Below are 14,954 nucleotides of genomic sequence, written 5' to 3'. Positions count from 1 at the left end.
CTAACAGTGCTTACAATATACTGTATAATAATAGATTATTAAACCACATGAACTATAGTAAATGTGTGTAGTATTTTCTTAGACACATTTTGGCCTAAATCTTACAATGAACAAATTAAATGGCCGTTTGATATGAGGGTGTGCTGCAGTTTGTTTATGAATCTGAGTGATTAAACTCTTTTTCATCACATTTTCCTCTGCACCCACACCACAGCACAGTAAGTGTATCTGCTTGCTTTGTCAAAGAGAAGCACATGGACTCACAAGATAAATGACTTTCAAAGCAAATGATTGCATTCCTTTCTGGAAAGGTAAGTTAGCGCCTCGGGCTAGATAATACGGCTTGCTATTCACTCCAATTACTTTCACCAGTAAAACATCAAACTGATCAACCGTCAGTTTGTGGTTGTGGACTGACACTAGTGCACTAGAGTGTCTGAACTCTAAAAACAAAATCCCTTTGTGAGTTTTTCTGATGGATTGTTTACTCTGGAAAACACAAGAAGCGTGATGTGTATGAAAACAGTATTAAGTTAGCAATTAACGAATAGCTAGTAAACAATGAGGCCTGTTGGAGAGACAGACAAGTGGTTTTGTTGGAGGTCAAGGTCACAGGAGCTCACATCGGAAGTCTCCGTGTCTAGCTCGACAGGTCCAAGTGGTTATTTTGCTTGATCGGGATGTGAGATGATTTTCCCATTGCCCTCAAGTGGAATGTGATTGGAAAAGTGAGAGGCTTAAAAACTGCCCATCAGCGCCTGTGACCCTGGATGGCCCCAGCTAACAACCAGAGCTGCCTGGGATGCTTGGGGCGAGTAACATAAGACAAATTCTGCGAGACACTCTTGCAATCCTGGTGTGGCACGCAGTCTTCTCATCTCTCTGAAATACCTTCAAAGCCCTCATAGATATGCCAGCTTGGATACCAGGCTTCTTTTCACAGGTCATGCAACCTCAAGTCACCGTTTTCATTTCTCTAACATCTGTGTTGCTTGTTTGTTTGGTAAACATGTTACACCTGTCAGAGGAGTGCTGGTTGCTAACGGGCCAAGTCCAACAGCATTTATTATATTCTGTGGCGCTTCCCCACTTCTTCTCGCCTCTCTCGTTTTTCCATCTGTTGCCCTCGCAGCGGCGAATGCAGTAAGTGTGAAGGAGTGAATGTGTGAGGAAAAGCGTGCGTGTGTTGGTTCACGCGTGTGCTGTATGTGGACGCGTGCACAGAGGCTACTGGGTTGTTGTCTGGATTGCTTGTCTTGTAATGGAGATAGAGACACTGTTTTTATTTATCCCTCCCCCAGCTGTCACTGTTGTGTCTGGAGTGTGTTCACTGAACTCAGGGCTATGGGACACTTGGAGAACTGTCAAATCCACTAACCCTCCCAACTATGCAGAATGTTACTGCCCAGAACACACCCTGGATTCTTATTATGGAAAACAAAAGCTGAGAGTGACATTCAAGAAATGTGTAACCTTTATTTGACTCTCCTACCTTTATATTTTTGTTTACAGTGAAATCAGAGCATATCATTCTTTCATAAATATAAATATTCTTTCATAAATATTTTCCTTTATTTTATGCATTTAAAGAACATGGAATTATGTAACCTCTCGTGAAAACAAATGCTGATGGCTTTAATGGAATTTTGCAACATTAAATAGTTTTTTTTCTGCCTTAAATCCTTGAACCTCAGACATTGTGAATCCCAGAGCCACCGAATTTAGCTGATACATTTCAAATGTCTTGGATTGCTAAAGCAAAAATAGCACGCCAACTCTCTGAGTATGTAGAATTAAAAGAATTAAATCAGTTTTAGTTCCCTGACAGAAAGCTTTCCTCCTGTGGTGGAATATGCATTCAGATCCTTTACCCAGTGTGAAAATACTCCATTACAAGCAAAAGTCCTGCTTTCAAAATTCTACGTAAAAGAACAGAAGTATTATCAGCAAAATGTACTGAAAGCATAACAACATATAAAAACAAACAAACATATTTTATTATTGGATTAATATTTCTGAAGCATAATCTTGTAGCTCGTCGAGGTGGAGTTCATTTTAATAACTTTAAATAATGTTGGTCAGTTTAATCTTAATATAAACATTTTGCATATATACAGCTGTCAGATAAATATAGTGGAGTAAAAAGTACAATATTGCCTCTTAAATTTAGTGTGGTAGAAATATAAAGTAGCAGAAAATGGAAATAGAAGTGGCTCAAAATTATATATACAGTACAGTGATTGAGTAAATGTACTTAGTTACATTCCAATGCTAAACTAAGCTAACTGTCTCCTGGCTGTAGCTTCATATTGAACAGACAGACATGAGTATTATCAATCTCTTCGCCCTACTTTCGGCAAGAAAGCGAAGAAACGGATGTTCCAAAATGTCCCAAAACTATTCCTTTAAAAATCCCTTTAAGAACAAACAGTGAGATATTTGTCCTTGCAGGACATCACCGTTCAAGAGAAGTTTGATACTTGTGGACATTTTGCCAAGATTCAAATTATATTGTGCCACATGACATGATTAGGCTCATTTGCAAATTGTTTACCCCGGGGGGATCATTGCTAGTTGTAGTTGTCAGTGTAAAAATAAATTTTTAATTTATCAAACATTTAAGGCCCTGACAGAAAAGGTTTTCATTACTGTATAAACGTACTGTATGCTTACCAATAGTCCATATAAAGCAAATTAATACCTTGAAATATACATGCGCAGTGTTCAGTCTTTCATTACTACTTAAATAAACCTCACCAGAGTGTACCAGCATGATTATGCTGTGAAATGTCAAGTGTCAAGGGAAAGTGTGCTGACTGAGCTGTAGCTCCAGTCTGTACACGCAGCTTGTGTAACTGATGAAAATCACCACACTGGCATGTATTCAACATTAGACGAGCTCTATTCACTGGCTGATGATGATTGCATACTCTGCCATGTATTTCACATGTCAGACAGTATATGAGAGTGAATCTGTGTTGCCATGTCAGTCATCCAGCTCCTTGTTTTAGGATGCCCCCATTAGACGCTGGGCAGACGGTCAGCAGTGGCGAGACTAAGCACTGATGACAAGCTGCTGGAAAGGCTGCAGTGGAGGAGAATGAGCACAGGGACCGGCGGGAGCCTCAGACATGCACGCACACACATACTAAACCCACATTCACATTAAAATCATACACACACACATACTCATACACATACGCATCATAGCTGTCTGCAGCCTGATGCCCATGATAATATTTTATTGCTACAGTGGAAAACATAGTGTTTGATTTATGTCAAAGTTATGATTTACACTAGTTTGTTATTGACCTAAATCAATGTTAAATTCCATTTAGTTAAGTTGAACAGTTTAGCATTTAACATTCACCTTCTTGCCAACAGGGGGAAACAGCAGTCTGCCTTCCTCTACATACTGTGCATACATAGAGACAGTATATGCAGCCATAGCGCTGCTCCAGCATATGTTTGATTACACAGTAGTGAGTTTTATTTAAACATTAACGATTGCTTAATAAGCTAATGAGTTTATTGTTTTATGGTTTTTGCTGTCTCAGCAGTGGCACGGTTGTAATCAATGAGCCTCAGTAATTTTTATTAGGAATTAAACCTGAGACCTGTCAGATGAGTTTATGTTCTACAGTTTTAGCCTCTTAAACTCTGCCAGATCCACTGGTGGGTCCATGTTTACGAGCTCATGTTGTGCAGCAGAGCTTCAAACCACAGACCTTTACTGCAAATTCTAATGGAGATTTTAAAGTTAACAAAGAAAACAGAAGAATGTTAAGAAATTAAATTAAATTAAATTATGCAAAATACATCTGGAATATTCCCCTTTGATGGAGATGTTCACTGATGTGCTGAAACAAGCAGATACTCTTACACTTTATGTGAAACTGTCGTACAGTAGGCAAACTGTTTTATTAATCTACATTTTTAGAAGTGTGAGGGGCAATTTAAAGGGAAAATTAAAAGTTTTCTATCATAAAATACAGGAAATATAAGATGAATATTATATTTAATTAGTTTGTTGATTAAGTAGCAGAGTTAAGAAACTTCCACTCTTTTTCTCTATGACATAATATGACTTTGACATCAAATATATACTAATCGAGCCACTCCTATTGTTATTATTAATATTAGTAGTAGCAGAATAGTTGTTGTTGTTGATTTTGTTCTTAGTCTTGAGCTTGTCCTTGTTAAAGTATTTAATAAGTATGTTCTGCTTTGAAATACAAAGGCTCATTTGAAATTATAGCATTTTTCAAAAATGTCAAGAGAACCTAAAAAATAAAGATTTCTAAAAGTGTTAGGTCATTTGCGTCCATCCACTGTGATCTCAAAAAATGTGACTTTAGTCGGGTTGCCATGTTTCAGTGGTGGAAAGTAACTAAGTACATTTACACATTCACTGTACTTAAGTGCAATTTTGAGCCACTTAGCTACATTCAAGAAGGAAATATTCTACATTTTACTCCACTACATATATTTGACACCAGTAGTTTTATGTTTACATACAAAACATATGGTAATTCTATAAAATGTGATGTATTGTTAAAGACCAAACTATACAAAAAGTATATAAAGGAGTTCAAATTAGCTCCATTTTGACCAGTACAGTAGCACTTACATGTGAATGCATCGGTAATAATGATCTAATAATATAACACCATTCTGCACAACAGGTACTTTCACTTATGATTCTTTAAGTACATTTTGTTTCCAATACTTCCGTAATTTTACTTAAGTAACATTTTCAATACTTTTAATTGAGTATTTTTATAGTGTGATGATGTGAACACCACATTTGGTGTTTGGCCAGGCAAATCTTTTGGCATTGTTCAGTCAAAACCAAAAATCTCAGAAATACAAAACCATGCCAAACCACACTCTCTCAGTGTGAAAACATACAACGCATGAGCCATATGTCAAAATAGTGTTATTATCCTTTAAGAATGTTAATCACACTGGTCTGAGCAGTGGCCATTTCTGCCTCAAGGGCCTGTTTCCTCAGCAAGTGGAGCAGTTTATGAGCGAGGTTAAGATGTCAGTCTGAGCCCCGGTTAAAGGCAGCGCTCCTTTAACTGTCCCCCAGCCTGACCTCCGGCACAGGAGGGAAGAATGTGATGGCTTGACGCTAAGTGAGTGCCCCGGCTCTCCCTTCCCTCTGACCCCCTCCGCCCAGCAGCAGCCCCTGGGCTTCTTGTGTCAGCCACCGTGTCCCCAGCAACCTCCTCACAGTTTGCAAATGTGTCCTTGATATGGCTGGCATGTCGTACGCAGATGTCCCAGTGACGGGAGATAAATTCGAGAGCAAGGAGATGTCAGGCTGGCGACAGCTGTAGGCTACAATTTCACCAGATGTCTGCCGTTGCTAACCTTCAGTAGACATGAGCTGGACGTACTTGCACAGTAAATATTTTGTCAACACGAAGCTCATAGGAGGCGAAAACCAGAATTCGTTTGCCACGGCTCTCATGGCTGCAGCCTTCAGGGGCCTGGTTTTTAAGATCTGGAGGCACGTACTGATGAGATGCAGCCTGTGTTTTACTTAAAGAGAATCCCAGGTGGAGCCGTGACACACACACAGAGTGAGAAGTAACAGTATGATGCCGACGTGCTCTCAGTGCTCATTGGATGACTGGACTGAAAAACTATTTTTAAGTGCAGATATTTTTTTTTTTTTTTTTGTCCTCCGCTCCAAATCCTGCTGGTGGCACTGTGACGCCTTCCTATTGGTCAGACAGCGCTGACGGGTGTGATGTCTGGTGTGTGGAGTTTACATTCCAGCAGTGCTCAGTCTGCCACGAGACACTAGGTGCCACACCAACATGGCTGTGGCATTTCCTGTTGTGCCACAGCGTATACAGTTCTGACTCTGGCACAGGGTGCAGATTGGCCACAGACGCTCCCCGGTCAGTTCAACATGATTTGAACCAAGCCCGAAATGACTTAAGTTACATTTCTGCGCTTCCTTGCATTGCTGAAATCTATTCAAGCCCTTTAAAAATTGTTTTGATAAGTGGGATAGTGTGGTGTTTTGAAAGGCCTCACATAGTGAAAGATCGGCTTCTTTTCTTTGTGTGATGACTCTCTGTGACTAACACGGACAGAGGGAGGAGAGCTGTGATGATGCCTCCATGTGTGTCTGTCTGTGTGTGTGTGTGTGTGTGTGTGTGTGTGTGTGTGTGTTTGTGGGGAGGGGAGGGGAGGGGGCTTCAGAGAATCACCTTACAGTAAATTTGGTACTTGAACTATTTGTCCGAGTTCACCCCACGGTTGATCTCTTTCACATCCTTCGCTATTGGTGCAGTCCACCTGAAGGTGTTGGAGCAGCTTGCTTATGTGTGTGTGTGTGTGTGTGTGTGTGTGTGTGTGTGTGTGTGTGTGTGTGTGTGTGTGTGTGTGTGTGTGTGTGTGTGTGTGTGTGTGTGTGTTGCAACTGAGCACAGTTGGCTGTGTCAGGATGGGGTGGGGCTGAAAAGGAGTAATTTGGCGTCTGTAGATTACATGGAAAAGCTGAGTGATGACATACTCATCACATTTTCCACTCTTCCACTTTTTTCCCTCAAACAAAACCAGGGGAATAATGGCTGCTAAAAGCCAAAAATGCATATCATGTAGCACCCAAAACAGCACTGGACATGCATTCACACTTACCATCAACTTGATGTGTTTGCTTTAGCAGTGAAAGTTCAGAGATTTGTCATCAGGTAGGTTTCCCTCAGAAGCGAGAGTGGCATGGCTCTGAGATCTTTTGGGATCACTTAACTTAGCTGCATATGAGCGTCTGTCAGGATTACACATATTTCAAATGGTTTATGTGCCTTATGTTGAAGTAACAAGCTGCACTGTAGGAGCCGAGCGAGGAGAGACTGAGTGCAGGAGCCGAATGGGATCCACAGGCCCCTGAGGCTCAACAAACCTGTCCTGCAGCCTTCTCAGCCAGCCTGCTGTAGACTGAAGAACGGATTTGTTTTTTTCAGAAATGTTATTTTCCTGCTTGGTTAATACTGACTTCTTGTATTACAACGCAAAAACAAACACAGAAGGCAAAAACAGTATATTTCATACAGGCATAGCAACGCATTTCAAGCTTAGGGTTCCTTGTTAACCTAATAAACATATATTTTTCAAGCTTTTTTTATGAGTTTGTTTTGGGAAATATGTGATTACATGTAAGATTATCATTTTCCCAGGAATCTCAACCTGACACCATCTCTGTTCTCTGGTCCACCCTCTTTGGTTTGATTTGAAGTAGAGCACTGAGGTTAAGATTTATTGCTATTGCTACATGTAATATACAGTGGTTGCCTTCTGTATTTTGTAATGTTGTTATGTTCCTGGTGTGTTTTACTTATCTGCAGTGCCAATCAGCTAGCAAAACTGTCATTGTTTCATCAAGTGGCTTCACATATCTTTCATTATGGGACTTTTACCAGAGCCCATCTTCCCACAGTTATGCCAGTAAGAAACACTGTCAGCATTTTTGTTGCTGTTCACTCAAGTTGTATATATAAATATGCACATTATGCACATCTATTATTTATATGTTCTTGTGGAATCTTATTTTCTGCACAGTTTTGTTTGACAGTCACCTACATTATTCCAATAATAATATAAAAAATAGTAAGCACATTAAAACATCTGGGTGTTTGTTGCACTGTGGAATGAACCAATAAACCCACATGACTGAGCTGTCTTTATTACTATTACTATTATTAACTGCTTCATTTTAAACTGAAGTAATAGTCATACATTTTGGGAAATATGTTTATTCGCTTGCTTGCCAAGAGTTCCGAACAGTGATGCGTTCACTTCACTCTTTGTACTGAAGTGCTGTTGAACAATTATGCAATTGCTTAAAAAAAACTGTCAGAGATTATTACGAGTAACGATTCGATGATTAATGTGTAATTTCCTCCTCTTACTCTCATGTCTGTACCCAAATATGAAACTAGAGCCAGCAGTCAGTTAGCTTAGCTTAGCAGGGGGAAACAGCTAGGGTGGCTCTGTTCGTAGGAACAGCACTTATAAAGCTCACTAATTGACAGGTTGATGACCTTGTTTGTTTACTCCATACAAAAACTGAAAGTGTAAAAACGTGTATGACAAGATATGGTTTTACAAGGGATTAAAGGTGGGGTTTGCGATTCTGGAGAAATCCAATGCCATGATATAGAGCGAAGAACGAGACAGCAAGTAATGTGACTAACGTTAGCTAGGTTGTGGGTTAGCTTAGCTAGGTTGTGGGTTAGCCTAGCTACGTTGTGGGTTAGCAAACTGTCGCTACAGTTGCTGCTGCGAAGCTAACAGCCAGAGAGGATGAGACGGTTTCTCAGAGCAGCACAGCAGCTCCAGACAGCGATACTCACAACTCTCCTGCTACTATAGCTAACATCACAACAACAACAGCGTATCTTGGCAAACTAGGAAGTAAGCTGAATGTCCGTGGGCAAGTCACTTAACGTTACCTGACACACAAATCATGGCTGGAATGGCTGGAATAGTGTATTTCCCACTCCCTGAAAGAGTCTGAATGAAATGTATCCTCAGCAACATTTCATCACATGGATGAAGTAGTATGTTCTCTAATTACAGTAAGTTAAATTGGATATGAAGCTACGTGTGATACCACCATTTTGCAATAATGATAATAATGTCAAAGTATGAGATAAGAAACAAATTGGTGGATTATTCTTACTTATACCTAAGGGTTCACTATACATGATAAAACATTGCAAAATAAAACAACATACTGTTAAAAAAAAAAACTCAAGAGAGTAGTGATAGCTTTAATTCTGTGTTAGAACAGTGATTTGATTGCAGCGAGGGCTTGTGAACCATAGGGTTAATGATTGTCTGAAGGTGTTTGAACTCTGCGTCGGTGCTGAGCCAGGTGTCACTCAGACAGGCTGCAGAGTGACTCAGACTCCACTTTCGTTACGTGAAGCTAGAGGTTGACACTGACACCGTCGCTCAACAAATGCCACTTATGAACTTATCAGATGTGGAGGTCTGTTATCCTCGACCAGCATCTGCATCCTGAAAACACCGCATCACCTGCTGCGAAGGCCTGTTCCAGCGCTGGCATGATTTGGCAGCAGAGAGAGACATCATGTATGGCTTTAGTAAGAGTAAGACGAGATGAGAGCGGAACTGGCCTTCAGTGTGTTGCCATGTCAGTGTCAGAAAAGCTCACACAGTCATGCCATTACGCCTAAACAGATGCACAATCACAAACCCTCTCACTAACAGAGATTGACATGTGACGTTATCCTGCTGGAACCTGGTCTACCTGACACTGCAGACATTCCCGTCCCGCTGCCTCCTGCTCTCCTGGATCAACTTTCATATGTGGTCATTGCGATGTAAATTCTCTAAGCCTATCAATTAGCGAAAAGGATTACACAGGTCTTCGCTTGAGCTAACGTCACCTGCTGTACATGAAGAATAGGTCGGCAAAAAAAGAACGACAAAACAAATAAAATCAAGGTCGTCGTTGAAAGTTGAGGGTCGTGCTGTTTTATTGACTGCGTGACCCGTGAGTGGAATTTAACAGTTAAATCAGCACCAATAAAAGCGAGCCTTCCTCCTGCTGTTAAGCCAGCACCACATGCTCTCTCATGAATTGAGGCTTATGTGAATACAAGATTTGTTTTCTCCTATATAAAAGAGAAAATGACGATGTCCCAGTTTTGTGGTATTTAGGGATATTTCGTTTTGGCATCACGATGCACAGCATGTTGGACATGTAATTGTTTGATGGCTTCGGTATGTTACAGATGAACTATATTCATCTACTCATCAGAGACTCTAAGAAATGCCTCTGAACTATCCACTTTCATTGAAGCATCCCAGAACATCGACAGCGTGTTTTATTTTTAAAGCGTATCCAGTGACAAAGGACACTTCAACCCCTCGCTTAGATTACATGTGGACGAGTGTAAGCTCATGGATGGGGGGTAATGTGTCTTTGAGCTGCCCCCAGGCATCATTATGTCCTACGCGTACATGCTTTTTAATGGGTCGAGGGGCAGACCAATCACACTTGTCAACCTGTTGCCAGGATACCGGCGGTGTGGTTGCTAAACACCGGTCCACAACTTTTACATCATGGACTATATTTCTGAAAGTTAGAATATGAAAGATTGTATTACTTCACAGAAGTGCTGAAGCAGGTCCCCGGGAACACCTGCTCTTTCAGTGTAAAATATCATCACCCCTGCTCCTGAGTCTGGACAATTTCCTCATTTAATACCTGCTCTCAATTGAGAAGATGATCACCATCTAATCGTAATGAATCGTCTGCCTAGAAATGATTAGTAGGGCAGAGGAACATGTTTAGTAGCTGTGAGCATTTTAAGTTAAGCATCATGTAATTTATCTCTGGTGATAATGGTTCAGCTACATTTTATCTTTAGTTTGCTAATGATCAAGATTTAACCGTAAGAACACGTTTATTTTAGTGTATGTGGACCACTTGAATATCACATTAGGGAATTATTTATGTAATTATGTGGTTATGAGTCCATGTTTCAGTTCATTTCCCCATTGTGAATGTAAAATTATATTGTGCGATGCTAACACCACGCCATGGGTGATGTTGACTGACATCAAAAGACAGCAAAGACAGGTTTAGTGTTGGATTAGCTGTGATTGATGGTTCGTGGTTCACTGGTTGTCTGCTTCTTAGATCTGGGACTAGTTGGTAGAAAGCTTTGATTGTGTTTACCAAAAGTGCTCCGCTGTAGTCCGTGACGGGATTCTGTGCCCTTGGGAAGAAAAACAAAGCGATCTAGTAGTACTCGTTTGAACTCGGGCAGGTTTTAATCCACAGTTTCGTGTTTTTGTTTAGTCTGCAATCCCTCGTGGCCTGCTGGTTATCCAAACCTATATACTGTACACAAGGTTCTGTTTGAGGAATCACTGTTTTCAGTGTTGCTCTCGGATAGTAATGCTCCCCATTACACCGTCCTCTTTTTAATGATCTGCATTCAGTTTACCCCGTAATATTAGTGCAGCATGCTTTATGACCCATTAATAAATGAGCAATTCCAGCTTAGGTGCCCAAATAATTACCTTTTCTTCCCCCAGAATATCAACGGGAACTTCAAGCTACACTAATCAGTATATGTAATGTGAATGGGGTTGCTTGTAAAGCCAAAACAATTAGTCAATTAATCAATTAGTTGACTGACAGAAAATTAACCGTCAACTATTAATAATCTAATTGTTTCTGTTATTTATTAAGCAAAAAACGCCAAACATCACTGGTTCCAGCTTCTCAAATGTGAGGATTTGACGTTTTTCTCTGTCGAATGTGATAGCAAACTGAATGTCTGGGTCTGAGTACCCCACGGCTCTGGGAAATTATAATGAGGATTTTTCACTATAACGATTAATCAATTTGTTGAGAAGATAATCATCAGTTGAAGCCCTAGTTGCTTGTAGTGACAAACCCACAGAGAATTATCACCCAAATCTGTGATTCCCATCAGCTCTAATAAGCTTTTAGCCTCTTTTAGCTCATTATTTTGATTTGCTTTTGTTTTCTAGCCCGAAAACTCAGCATCAACCTTGGTTCCAGCCCAAGTAGGCAGCTGTTGCTCCATGTCTGCTGGATGTGTAGATGGGCAACATTTTGTTTGCTTGCTAACTGCTGTAATAAGGTCATACGATAATAATATAGTTTGCTGCTTTAATGTAAATTAAATACACAAGTTTGGCATTTTCAAGTTGCTTTAACAATTATTTTATATTTCTTTTTTGTAATCTTTTTACATTTTTGGATTTCCTTTTCTTTTGTTCACCAGTTCCACCATAACAAATTACTACTCATAATCACTCATGTAGTGTATAAACATCTAACAAACAAATCTGGTTTCAACTGAAGCTAGTTACAGCCTATTGGATGCATTATTCAACTCTGGCTCACTGCCTTTTTGTTGCTGCGGGCAAGACTGATTTTCCCAACATCTTGATATCAGGTGTAAAAGTCACTGTGACAAAAGACACACAAAAAACTTGAATCATACCGTGGGAAAGCATCAATAATTGTCTGGGAGTCTGAATATTACCAGAAAAAGTGATTCAGTGAAGAGGAAAACAGGTTTTACTGGTCACATGGGAAAGCTCATGCTAGTTTACAGCTCTTTATCTTTAGCAGTTATGGAAGTGCAGGACTGGTTGTATGAGGTTGAAAATATTCCATGCTCCAGGAACTGAATTTACATGCTAAAAATGTTTTGATTCATTTTGTTGTTTTATCTGAGCGGTGGATTCATGTTCTTGATCCTTCCACTTAACGGCCCCTTGAACTTCCCCCGACATATTGTCAGTTAAAATAGAGGTTTCCCTATGGGGATGTTATGAACAATGCCAAGTTGCTGGGCAGTTTTGTGCATAGGCTGTAAATTATCACCTCTCAGACACTGCACCGGACACTGGTAGTTTTGACTCATCTGGATTTCCCCTGCATTAGTCACCAACTGGAATATACACACAGACGCACACAAGTATGCCCACATAACCCCCTCACAGTGTGAGAGTGATTGGCCACAGTGTGGTGTATGTGACTGACACTGATAATACATCTCTCCATAGTGCAGCAAACGTCGGGGCTACTTCATCAGCTGCTCCACCAACTGCTCTTTGGCATCCCGTATGTAAACTCTGACATTAATAAGGCTGTGTGAATGGGGCCTCATAATGCCTCCAGGACAATGAACACACCAAAATGAAAAATGAAAGCGTTATTGGGCTGTACAGTTAAACAGGTTGGTTGCCATCTATGGTTTTGGCTGCAGATACAATTGCAGATTAAAGCGAGCTTAGCGCTCTCAAATCAGAGCCTTGTGAGGATAATAACCACATCAGACATATGTGCACTCCTATTGATGACAGTACCAGAGATGTCACTGACGTAACTGCCAACTCATAAACACACACATACATCTCAAATGAAGTAATAGGGGTTTGGTGACTGGTTCCCAACGCCTGAGCCTTAGAGTAATTAATGATGTAAGGGTTTCAGATGTCGTTGTAAATATCAGATTTAATGACATCTTGAGGTCAGTTTGTCCTTGTTATGTTGAGAGGTGGACACGGTCAAAGCTGCAGTGTGTGTAAAAGGTTTATTAAGGAGAAATTGTTGTATTAGTAACATAATAATCACTGAACTTTTACAAGCGCGGTTTTACTGTAGTTGTGATTATGTGAGCAGAGACTGAACTTTATTTAAGAGATCAAGCTGATTGACATCAACTGATATTTACAGCAGTGACCTTGGGGAACAGTTGCTTAGACAGCACTTGTTGACGATTTAGTGCACATGGTATCTTCTTCAGTGTATGATGTCCAGCTATTCTCTACGTTATCCATGTACCAATTTTTTCGGTCAGAAAATTTGATAAAAAGTGATGGATAATGGGCTTTTTTTTACTAATGGATTGCCATGAAATTTTTTACAGACATTCATGGTCCCCAGAGGATGAATCCAAATGACTTTGGTGATCCTCTGACTTTTTGTCTAGCGCCGCCACGAGGCTGACATTTTTGTTTTTAGTGAAATGTCTCCACTACTATTGGATGGATTGCCATGAAAATTGGTACAGAGGTTCATGTCCCCCTGAATTAATTATTATTGATGAATTTGAATCACTTTGGTGATCCCTTAACACTTCTAATCTATCTATCTAATAATCGCCAGCCTCAGTTCAGAGTTTTCATTTGTCTTATACCTTAGTTTTTACCTGCAAAACGAATGACCGTCCCTATAGCCGCAGCTGTTTAGTGCACACGCTGTATAAAACAGTGCTAATGAGCTTAAATTAGCATGCTAACACACCAAACTAAGATAGTGGCCATGGTAAACATTACCTGCTAGACATCAGCATGTTTGCATTGTCAGTGTGAGCATGTTAGCATGCTGACATTCACACAGGCATACAGGCTTACTTGGCAAGAGCCCCAGATTTAATTCACAATGAGAAAAACTGACTACTGTGTTATATTACTTATGAACTGATGATTATTTTAGGCTTGTTTATTGAGTAATTGGCTGCTCAATGTCAGCAAAACCAAGGACCTGATCGTTGATTGCAGGAAAAAGGAGGCAGACATACACCCCTGTCTACATCAGTGGAGCAGGTGAACAGTTTTAGGTTCCTGGGAATCAGCATCCCAGAGAACCTGTCATGGTCATCACACGTCTCCACCTTGGTCAAGAAAGCTCAGAAACGACTGTATTTCTTAAGGAAACTCAAGAAGGCAAGATTCCCGTGCCAAGTTCTTGTTAACTTTTACAGAGCAGCAATAGACAGCATCCTGACTGGAAACATTACAAACTGGTATGGGATGTGCACGGCCCAGGACCGGAGGGCTCTGCAGCGGGTGATTAAACCCGCTCAGAAGATCATTGGTACCCATCTACCGAGCATCAGTGGTATCGGTGAGGTGAGGTGGCTGCGCCGAGCCCAGAGGATACTAAAAGACAATACCCACCCAGCCACAGCCTGCTCACCCTGCTGCCGGCTGGAAAGAGATACAGAAATATCCGCTGTCGTACCACCAGACTACAGAGCAGCTTCTTCCCTCAGGATGTGAGACTCCTTAATTCATCCTCAGCACTCCACCATGAAAAATTGTTTTATTTCTATGACTTTTTATTTATTCACTCATCTACTGTATATCATTTTTGTATATAACGTTTGTTTATGTGAGTAGCATAAAGGGAACTACAACTCAAATCTTATTATGCAGCCCTGTGTTGTAAAATGATAAATAAATCTGCCTTGCACCTTGAGTGTGGCAATTTTAATATGAAATCTTGCTTGATAGCAAATACTGTACTTCGGTAGAACATTTCTTTAAAACAACAGCTGTGTGACCACAGTGTCACACCAGGTTGGTGCACAGTGTGCATGTCTGCTGTATCAGTCTCTCATAGGTGC

This window comes from Siniperca chuatsi, linkage group LG6 (genome assembly GCF_020085105.1).
Source record: "Siniperca chuatsi isolate FFG_IHB_CAS linkage group LG6, ASM2008510v1, whole genome shotgun sequence".
NCBI classification, from domain to species: Eukaryota; Metazoa; Chordata; class Actinopteri; order Centrarchiformes; family Sinipercidae; genus Siniperca; species Siniperca chuatsi.
The sequence above is the reverse complement of the archived record's forward strand: the minus strand, read 5'-3'. Positions refer to the sequence as shown.